Below are 11068 nucleotides of genomic sequence, written 5' to 3'. Positions count from 1 at the left end.
TTGGTGATGCCCTCCCTATGAGAACAAAGGACTGAATCCAAGGAAGAAGGACTCCTGATTCTCTGGACATCTTCCCAGCTGCCAGGTTTGCCTGTCTGTGGTCTTGGACTCACCAAACCTCAGAGGTGCTCAGCAGTGGCCAGCCACCTTGCTTACCTCTTGCCAGTCTGCTCTGAAGGAATGCACAGCCAGGGAACATGAAAATAACCATGTTCAGAATAAACCATGTGCGGTCATCCTGCTCTTCAAAGGGGCCATTTGACTGGCATCCTTAGGGCAGAGGCCAGTGCAGGGACCTGTCCAGTGCCTGATCTAGGTGTGCAGAGAGCCTGAAGAAAGCTCCATCCTCCTCCTGGCATAGGTGTGTTTGATCTGTACCGGCCTCAGGGCTCTGTCTTCCCATCTGCTATGGAAGAAACTTAAATTTAATGTATCCATTCACGCCTTCAATAATCCCAGAGCATGGACATCAAAACAGGAGAGACCGTGACAGTTCTTTTTCTCTGAGGATCTTCTGTGCCTCACAGAGTGCTTATCAATTATGCATCTACTATGTGTCAGGCAAGTGAAAGACACTTGAACTATGAGTTTCCCATCTTGGAGGATTTTAACTGCATTGTGGACACAGCACATGTTCACCTATAATTATTACCAGAGGCAAAAATCTATGTGCTGTCAGAGGAGCATTCTTTATACTACTGGGGTTTCAGAGAGAAAAGCTTCACCTTCTTGGCACAGCAGCCTAGGGTAGAATGGAGCTTGTTGGGTGAGGGACATCCTGAGCAAGGGTGTGGAGGCAGCCCCTTGCCCAGGATCCAAAGAGTTCAGATTTCTTAGAGCTGCAAGGCTACTATAAGGTTAATCTGGTGCCCTGAGGACTTGAGCAATAATTCACCAAACTAATATCACATGTTCTGTTCGTTTGGATTCTTTGCAGATATTTTCTCATTTGATCTTTGAGGCAAAGTAAGACTAGGAGTTGGAATGTCTCCTGTCTTACTTTTTTATGTTGCTGAAACAAAATACTCAACACCCAAAGTTAAAGAGTGAAGGTTTATTTGGCTTAAGTTTGTAGAGGTTTCAGTCCACAGTTCGCTGCTTTCTAGACAAGGTGGCATGGCAGAGGGGCCTCACTGAGGAAAATAGTTCATTGTAGGCAAAAGACAGAAAAAGCAAGCAAATGAACAGTGGCAAGCAGAGACCCTCTTTCTGTCCCCTATGGCTTATCCAGGCTACTTGCTCTTGGGGTAGTTATCACTCACACCTTTAATCTTTTAATCCTAGCATTGCACCATGAATTAATCCTAGTGTCACAAACTGTAGATCCGGTCACTTCTGAAAAGCCTTACCTAGGACCACTTGAGGTGTTGGGGGAACATATAGACACGAACTGTAGCAGTCCTATTGAAAATGGGTTCCCTGGACATGCATGACTATGGCACCTATCCCCCTGGAGCTGGCTGTAGTGTCTGTCAGACTTGGTTAGTGTATTAGGGCTGCTATACCTAGGTATCCCAACTGGGCGGCTTCAAATAGCAGAAATGTATTCTCTTCCTTCTGAAGGCTGGAAGGTGTCAACAGGGCAGTATTTTCTCAGAAGGATTTACAGAAGGATTCTCCCTGTCCTCCTCTTGGGGAGGGGGGTGGATGCTGACAATTCTTGTGATTACTTGGTTTATAACCACACTCCAGTCTATGCCTCTGTCATCACATGGCCCTTTTCCTTCTCTGTTTGTCTTTCTGTCTGTATGTGTCCTTTCCTTTTCCTTTAAAGTATATCAGCCATGTTGAATTCAGGGCCTACCTGGATCCAGTAAGGCCTCATTTTGTAAAAAAAAAAAAAATCCTCATTATTTGAGGATTTCATGAGTGGATAAATGGCCATGAAAATTTATTTGCAGCCCTAAAACCAAGATATATGGTCATTTGCAGATAAAAGAGCAGTGAAAATTTTGAATGACCAGATGCACACATTCCCAGCTGAAGTCAAAGTATCAGCTCTTATAAACAAGTATCTGTTTTGCAATTTATTTAGTACCACTTTTTGTTGTTTTGCAATTTTGTGTTTTTTCTTAGTGATTTTGCTGTTTAAAATGCACCCCCCAGCTGCTGTCTGGCATTCATATGTGCAAAAAGACTGATGTGTCTGATGAAGAAACATTACATTAGATCAGCTTTTTTTTCAGGCATGAGTTGTAGCACTGTTGGTCATGAGTTCAGTGTAAAAGAATTGAGCAGATGTGTTGAATAAGGAGTGTGCCAACAGAAATGCGTGTGAAATGCATGCATGCACACACACACAGATACATATGATTAATTGTGGAAAACCTTATCACAAAAGACTCACATATTAACTCTTTCATTTCTCTCAGAATCAATGGCTCAAATTCTCTAATTTGATGTTTGTAGTGACTTTATAGAACCCAACTGTAGTGACTAGAAAGTTGACTGGAATTACACTAATATAGATTCTATTTTGGAATAAGGTCACTTTCTGAGTTTATAGTCACACATTTAAGGTTTCTCGTCACAGATTTTGGAAGGATATTCTTCAACCTAATACAGATCCCAAGCCTAGGCTGTTTCTCTTCCACACCAATAATTTTCCGATTTGCCAATCGTCCAATCCTTCCTGGGGACCTTATAAAGAATGCAGTCTTAGGTTCCACTCCTTGAGGTTATGATACATTTGGTTTGGAATGGGGTCCAGAAATCTGCACTTGTTACAAACTCCTGGTCAGTGTGATGATTGCTGCACAAGTGTGAGGACTGCTGGGTGTCACTGGACTTCAGTGTCTCCATCTCAGAGTCTTCTTCCTGGAAGAAGAGACAGACCATGCTCTCCTCTGAGGACTCTGGGGCTCTGCCTCACTCTGCATCTCTAACGATCATGGTTATTTGCCCTTTGGATTCCATGTTAGTCATAAAAGGGCACAAAGTTAAGATCCTGAACGTGATCACAAGACTTTCAAGTTCGTCCTACTCTCTCTTGGGTGGTTTTTGTCCTTATATCTTCCAGAGTGGGTTCTATAGGGACTCTATCCTGTGCAGAGTTCCTGTAGGGGGATCTTGTGTTTTGACCATGGGAAATGCAGCAGTAAACACTCCAGTGTTCACTCAAGGAACTGATCTCAAGTGGTCAAGCTCTTACTTTCTCTGAACTGGTACTTATTTCTGTAGCACGGGCACATTTGCAGTGGATGCTTCAAAGTGTTGTGTGATGATTAAATAAGGAAATGTGGTTGACACCACAATGAAATCTCTTTGATACCATAAAGGTTTGCAATAAAATCTTAAGTAGTAGCAGAAGTAGCATACTGTGAAATATCTGTATCTTCAGATTGCCACATTGTTCCCCAAAGTACTTTAGTTTTTCTCTCTTTTGTGACTTTTAAAAGAAACTGGTGAAACAGGCAAACTAGTACTTGTGTATATGTATACTAATCCTCAAATTTCACTCCTTGGATGAACTTGAAGTTAAAAATTTAAAATAAAAAGTCTCTAGAGGAATCAGAGGAGACTGCAGCTAACTCACCGACATTCTTCCCTACTGAAATAAATTTTCTTTCTTGGTATTGAAGATTGGACTCAGTGTCTCAGGCATGGTACCAATTCTTGACTCCCAGTTTACACCCACTTTTAACAAGAACCAATTTCATGCTAGAAGTGATTAGAAATGGTGCCTTTGAGATGAATTGCTGTTAAGTGAAGGTTCTTTGATTACAGCAGTAAGAAAAGACAACTCGCAGTAAAAGAGAAGGTAGATGAAAAGTTGTTCAAAGACAGACTGACTCAGCAATTACCACAGAGCCACTTCACTTAGCAGTGTCAGCTGTACATCTGTCATAACCGGGAGAACTTCCTTGCGTGGTCGTTTTGCTAATGCTGAGACACTTGGAGTCATTTTGAGAAGAATGTAAACTTTCAAGCGGGCTTACATAAGCTTACCAATCTTGTGGTCATCAGCAGTTACTTAACCTCACTGGAACCCCTGTTTCTCTATTTGTACAATGGCATCATTGTCTCACAGAATTAGATGATTTGAGATAGTGATATTTGTAAAGCATCCGTCACAGTGCCTGGCACTAGGGTGTGGCAAGGTTGTATTACATTAATATCAAATCTTCTAGTGGGTCTCTAGTAATTTCAGGTGCACTCTCTCATTTGAATCTTATAATAACCTTTCATGCATTCACCCATCCAGCTGGTGAGACTTCCATCTCTATGTCTGTCTTTCTGACTGTATCTCTCATCTACCTATGTATCCATGCATCCACCTATTCATCTATCTTGTGATTGGCACTGGCTACTTCTACTGTTAGTGGACAAAACATTCAAAAAGTTCTGCCTCTTAAGAGCTTAGTAATTGGTGGGAGACACCACAGGTAGGTGAGAAGCAATAAAATAACTTACAAAATGCAGATTTTGTTCCATAAATAAATAGAATACATAGAGAGAAAGAGAGCCATGAGGAAGCTCTAGTTAGCAAAATGTTTAGACATAGCCTTGCTGAGAGGATTGCATTTAAGAGGAAATCAAGAAGAGGCAGCCACGGGTGGACTAAGGAAAAGTACATTCAAGAAAGAGAAAGATGCCTTAAAGGAGAGAAGCTTGGGATACTGCTTTTAGTCATCATCCATCTGTTCAGAATTCTGAAAGCATAGTTATTCTATGAAGTTTTGCTTTCTTTTTGTATCTGAAAACTCCAGTGGGCTAAAAGTGAGCCCAAAGTCACAGGTCAGGAAATGAGCCCTGGTCACTGGAGATCTGGAGTGGCCTCCCTACACTCTGGCTTCCTGTCTCACTATGTGATCTCTCCCCTTCACATATACTCCTGCCTTGATGCCAAAAGCCAGAGGCCAAAAGAAATAAGGCTGCCAATCTTGGACTTTCAGCCTTCAAAACTGTGAGCTAAATAAAACTCTTTACTTTATAAATTATCCAACTTCAGATATTTTGGTATAGAAATGTAAAACTGATACAGTGTCTGACCTTGGCCTCTTGGCTGTTCTCCCAAGGTTGTCTCTCCACTGATCAAGCCACAGCTCCTCCATCCCTTCATGGAAATCCCAGTGTAAACTGTGTCCTCAGCCAGTGCAACTTTCGTGTTGAGCTGCTTTGTTGATTTTCCAATCCTGAAATGCTGGGTTATTTTGGGGCTATTGTTACAAAGTCCAGTTGCCCACATTCATATCCTTTCTGCCAAGAAAAGTGCAACTTAGGTTTATTGACAAGCTAGCTGGCTGTTGACCTTTGGTGTTGCTGGCCATTGTGTGGTTTCTGACTTTCCAAGAAATTTATCCAGAACAATCTGTTCTTTGGTTATTAATCTGTAACCACGTGTTTCCCTTGGATTGGGGGGGCATCACCAAACCTACTCTGTGCAAGGGTTTCATCTGTCTCTTTCCTGGCAATGTGTGGGTGTCAGTTGTCATAGATGCTACTCCTGTCTTTCTTCATTTTCTGTTCCTTTCTAAGAAAAGTAGTCAGCAGGGACAAAGATGTACAAAAGGAACCGTGGTAATGACCCCCAGTGATCTCAGTCAAACTCAGCCCTGGGAGCAGAGCCACTCTTCTTTACATGTCCCTGATGTACCTGGCTAGTTTCCAGGTTAAGAGAACAAAGTTGTCTTGAGCTGTGTCCTGAGGAGCTTGGTAAGTGTTCGTCTGACCATTGCCCTCTGTCAGAGCAGCTGTTGAGGACCCATCATGCAGTTCCCAGGCCCTCCCTTCCTCCTTTGTGACCAGAGGCTTGCACTCCAGAGAGCATGGGGTATAACTCTGGCATGAACCTTCTGGGGCCTGACTGGGTTATCAGCAGGTCAGTGGTGAGTGTGACCCATGGGTACCTCAGGTGACGAGACTTGGGCTTATGAGACTTTCGAGTGGGTCCTCTCACCATTCCTCATAGTCATTCAGTTCTATAAACACCCAAAGTGCTCTTTATACAATGAAACAGTGGACAAACTCTTTCTGGTACCTCAGTTTCCTCAGGTGTAAGTGGGAACTAGTGGCACTTCTTGCTCAGGCTCTGGTGAGGAGGGAATAAAGCAATATGTGCTTTGGGGGCCTAATAAATTGTAAGCCAATACCAACGAAGATTATCATGTAAGGATCAGTTTCCCCAACATCTGACTTCTCAGCACTGCCTTGAAGGGGACAATTAATGAGGCCTGGCAGAGATATTTGGGGATGGTCACTTGGCCTTGTAAAGTCCAGCAGCCCATGGCCTTTGTATCATGGAGTGACCTGGAGGGCACTTTGGGTACTGAGTCCATAGTTATGGCTACTGACACAGTGTGTGGTGCCAAATAACTCCAGGAAGTCTATGGCCACAGAGACTCACTAGCAGTCACAGTTGAAACACATCTTGTGTCCTTGTGGGCCTTCTAAGGTGATCTGCAGTTGCTGATATTTTCTTTTGGACAGACAGCACCCAACTATCTGACTCTCTCAGGTGTCACTAGAGCTTGACTGAGGAAGTCCCAGCACGTGACCAGGAGATTTGTATTTATGCAAGTGCACAGGCGCCACCTTCTGCCAGTGATATAGTGTTAGAAGATACACGGCAACCTATCAGAATCCATCTGAGAAAGCAGCACCTCCAACCTCAAACCCACACACATCAGGCTCCAGCCTCAAGCCCTTCCCACAGGGAGCAAGGCCATGTGGATTGGCCAGTTCCATGGGATGATACCCTTTGTGCATGTGTAAACACAAGCTGTGTTTACATCTCGTCCCCACCCCCACATCTCCAACCCGTTCCAGGGTCAAACAGTGAAGAGGCCACCCCTGCCAGGTGTTCCACTTCCTTTCTGTGTGTAGATGAGTGTCTTCAGAGATTTGAGTTCCTGGATTTCTAAATGACTGCTGCAGTCACCATGAATAGTGATTCTATAGTTCCATATAAAAATACAAAATTGCTGCAGGGTTTTCTAGAGAATGAGGCAATCTCTTTTATGGGTTTTTTTTTTTTTTTCATTAACATTATTGTGGAATAAAATACATTCAGGGACCATGACAAGGCTTGTATCTTAGTGAATGGCTTAATGAATACTCTCACAAGTTTTCACTCCTATATCATGCCTAGGTCAAACTACAGAACATTTCTGACATCCTGGAGGTTTGTGTTTCTAGAAGTTCTCTCTTTTGGTGCTGTTTAGAAAGCATCTCAGGGCCTGCAATTGATCAGGAAGACCAGATAGGAACAACTGTGTCTCTGAGCTTGGGTTAAGGTAGATTCAGGGAAAAAAGAGAAGTGTTAGATTTGAGATGCTTTTTATTGATAAAAGCCTCTGATAGACAGAGAAGGATGGGCAAAATCCAGATGACACAGAAGTCACACACTAGGGTTTGGTTTCAGGAAATGAGATGGGTTGGTACACTGTTGGTAGGAATAAAAGTTAGGAAGCTAATATGAAAAACAGTATGGTGCTTCCTTAAAAAATTAAAAATACAACTATCATATAATGTATCAATGGGTATGTATCCAAAGGAACTACTGGATATGTATCCAAAGGAAATGAATTCATTATGTTGAAGAGATATCTACATTCTGTGTTGATTGCAACACTATTCATAATAGCTAAGATGTGGAATCAACCTTTATGTCTATCAGTAGATGAGTAGATTAAGAAAATGTGGTACACATATGTGGTGCATAATGGACTACTATTCAATCTTAAAAACAAAAAATCCTGTCATTTGCAACAACACAGATGAACCTGGAGAATATTATATTTAGTGAAATGAGCAGAGTATAGAAAGATAAGTACCACTTGATCACTCTTATTTGTTATGATTTGGATCTGCAATGTTTCTCAAAGGCTCAAGAGTTGAAGGCTTGATCTCCAGCACAAGAATGTTCACCTATCCAGTGTCTTCTTGTTGCCTGCAGCTACTAAGCCTACAGGAGGGCTTTTGGAAAGTGACTGGATAATGAGAACTCTGACTTCATCAGTGGATTAGAACATTGATGGATTCACAATTTGATGACATTATTGGGAGGTTGTGAGGTCATAGGAGGTAGGGGCTTAGGCGGAGGAAGTGGGTCACTGGAGGAATGTCCTGGTGGGGTGTGTTTCATCTCTGGCTCCTCCCTCCCTCCCTCTCTGCTTCCTGTCAGCCATTCAGTGAGCAGCTCTGCTCAGCCACATGCCTGTCTCCTCACCCCCTGCCACAGTGCTCTCCCCGTGCCCCAGTAACAATGGAACCGTGAACTGAAGCCATTGAAGCCATGAACCAAAGTACAATTTTCCTGTTTTAAATTGGTTTTCTTAGGAAGTTTGTCACAGTGATAGAAAACTGACACATAGGTGGGAGTTTTAAAAAAGAGTCAAATTCAGAAACAGAGTGGAGTGCTGGTTCCAAGAGGCTGGGAAGTGTTAGTCAAAAGACACAAAATTTCAGGTCAAGAAATGACTGTTCAAAAAATGATATTGTGACTACAGTTAACAACAAGGTACTATATATCTGAAAACTTCTAAGAGAGTAGATTTTAAATGTTCTCACCATCCACATATATATGCCCACAGAAATGATGTGAGGTAATATATAAGTTAAATAATTTGACATAACACATATACAATGTATTCATATATCAAACTATCATGTTGCATGCCATAAATGTGTCTGTTTTGCTTGTCAATTAAAAACTAATAATAATAAAAATAAAATGGTGTAGAAAGTTATGGAGAATGGCGTGGGTCCTCAAAAAGAACAAAAGAAAGAAGATACAATGGGAAAAACAGGGCAAAGGCCACATTAGGATGAGTGGGCAATCTTGGAAAATGGCACAGGGCTAGCCCTTGAGCTAGTTAGTGTAAGCAACATGTAGGATCTCAGCCTTCACCACCCAGACCCCAGAGAAGACTGGGAAATGAGCCACAAGATGGTAGAATCTGACGGCTAATGTCCCTGATAACTATGATGGTGTAAGAGCCCCTGGCTAGCCTGGCGGTTCCAGAAGCAGTGTGGAAAGGTGACTTTGGAGGGGTACTATCTCCCTCTTGGCCGTGTCTCTTGGAAACCTGGGTCACTGGAAGGAGAGGTGGTGAGAGGGAGGTAATGTCTGCTTCTCACTCAGGAGCCATCTGCTCACTAATGCAAACAGCCCTTCTGTCAGGGAAGGCGAGGAAAAATGACTGGGCCTGCCCTGCCGTGCGGCAGAGGGAGCAGAGTCCCCAGACCTGTGAGGTAATCCCTCTGATGATGTATGGCTCGGGAAGAGTTGGGTTAATGATCTTCAGCAGGACCCAGGAATAAAACACAGTAATTTCATAATACAGCATGTGATGGATTAAGGCATGTTAATACCAGGAGTATACATTAAGGGAAATGATCTCTCTGGCATACTAAATGGCAAAATAAAAGCACTTTTAGAAACTTCCATGATTAATTGGTCTGCCCTTTTAGTCTGTACCATGATAAAGTAAAGCTCACTTCTCCTGGTCACCTCCCAGGCAATTCCTCTAAAGTTCCCTGGACCTCAAAGACCTCTGGAGGGGCAGGCCTAGGGCCAGAGCCCAGACCTGCAGCCTGGGACACACCCTCACATCCTCTTCCTTAAATTCAAGATATCATTTTCATTATCTTAATCAGGAAGGATTACCAAGCCCTTACTGTATTGATCCATATGAAACTGCTGATACTTGATGATTTGAAATTCAATAGATCGGCTTCATATAGTTCAGTGTATATAATATCAATGTAATGGGGATAATAAGAAACCTATCTCATGAAGTTACAGGGATACAAGAAGGTGATTTATTTAACAAGCACTCATAAGGTGTTTCTATGTGTGTGGTACATTCAATACTTGCTTAAGAACAGCAGGCTTAGAACAGCACCTGTCACTTAGTAAGTGCTCAGAAAATATTAGCTTCTGATGCTCTGGGTATATTAATATTGCTCAGCAGACCCAAGGAAGAATCATCCTAATCACTCCATTTCACAGGAAGGAAAAGCTGAGGCCCAGAGTTACACAAATGGTAACTGAAGTGCCTATTAAAATGTGGAGCCAGAACTAGACACACACAAGTAGATCTCTGGACTTTTAACCAATGGGCTCTTGGCTCCTCCCTCTTTTCATCCATCCATGACTCCATCTCCTTGGGAGGAAATAGTTCCTTTGGCTCTTTTCAGAGGAGACAATTCCAGTACAAGAGGCAGGAAGAACTTCTGAGTCTGCACACAGATATTCCCTTGCAAGATCTTTCCTTGTTCTTGGAAAACCTTGAGGAAGCCAGCTCCCTGCCACAAATTCCCTATGTGGGGCAGCTGTGACAGTTGCCAGACCAGTGCCAAGAGTCCCAGCACCCAGTCTTAGCAACTTCACTTATTCACACAGAGACCATAGGCAAATGGTCTGCCTGAGTCTTTTTTCTCCGATGTGGTGGTGAGGTATTAAAAAAACAAAGCACGAGAATACTTTGTACTCAGCAAAGACTAGCTGCCAGATAGGATGAATCACCCCTGTGTCCTGCCACTCTGTCTCGGCAAGAGGGTGAAAGAAGTTTATTCCCCAGCAGTGGAGGCCTTAGGAAACAACAGGCTTCTAGCCAGTTCCCTTGGCTGCCTCTCACGCTCACTGACCAGCGTCCATAGATACCTTCATGCAAGGATGACCACCTATTGGGATGCTAGTACCAGCTGGCTCATCAGACATCTCTGCACTGCTATTCTGGCAATAGTCTGCCTCCTGAAGACTTACTCAGCCTCCTCCTCATTCAATCACCTATTGCAGACTTCCTAGGTGCCCTCTTCTGCCTGGGCCAGCTGCAAGGCAGCAAGAAAACATGATGGAGCCTGGCCCTTGGGGAGCTCATACTCGAGTGGCAGTAAACGGACTTGCCATTCATTTTGGCAGTCACTGAAAGAAGATGGAAATAGATTTCTATGTCCTGGAAATACTCAGAACAAGAGTGGTAAATGCATGTTCCTCCCCAGTCTGGGCAAGAAGTGTCAGTGAAGCAGGTCAGATGTGATGACGAAGGGCGTGGTGGGCACTGGGGTACCCGGGAGAGCATGTTCCTGCTTACCGGAGGGGGCTGCTACTCAGCTCTGGCCA

At 43.2% G+C, this 11068-nt stretch overlaps 1 long non-coding RNA gene across 1 annotated transcript; it reads right to left on the bottom strand.

Moving 5' to 3' along the window:
- Positions 1–2014: 2014 nt before the first annotated feature.
- LOC134475719 (uncharacterized) lies at positions 2015–5124 on the bottom strand. Its single transcript, XR_010046926.1, has 2 exons — positions 4993–5124; positions 2015–2817 (listed from the first exon to the last, which is right to left on the bottom strand). It is a non-coding gene; the product is annotated as an uncharacterized LOC134475719 (long non-coding RNA).
- Positions 5125–11068: the final 5944 nt, after the last annotated feature.

Source organism: Cavia porcellus, unplaced genomic scaffold (genome assembly GCF_034190915.1).
Source record: "Cavia porcellus strain 051 isolate PalLab524CR breed Dunkin Hartley unplaced genomic scaffold, mCavPor4.1 scaffold_4, whole genome shotgun sequence".
NCBI classification, from domain to species: domain Eukaryota; kingdom Metazoa; phylum Chordata; class Mammalia; order Rodentia; family Caviidae; genus Cavia; species Cavia porcellus.
Note: the sequence above shows the minus strand (reverse complement) of the source record. Positions and strands in the feature narration are given on the sequence as shown.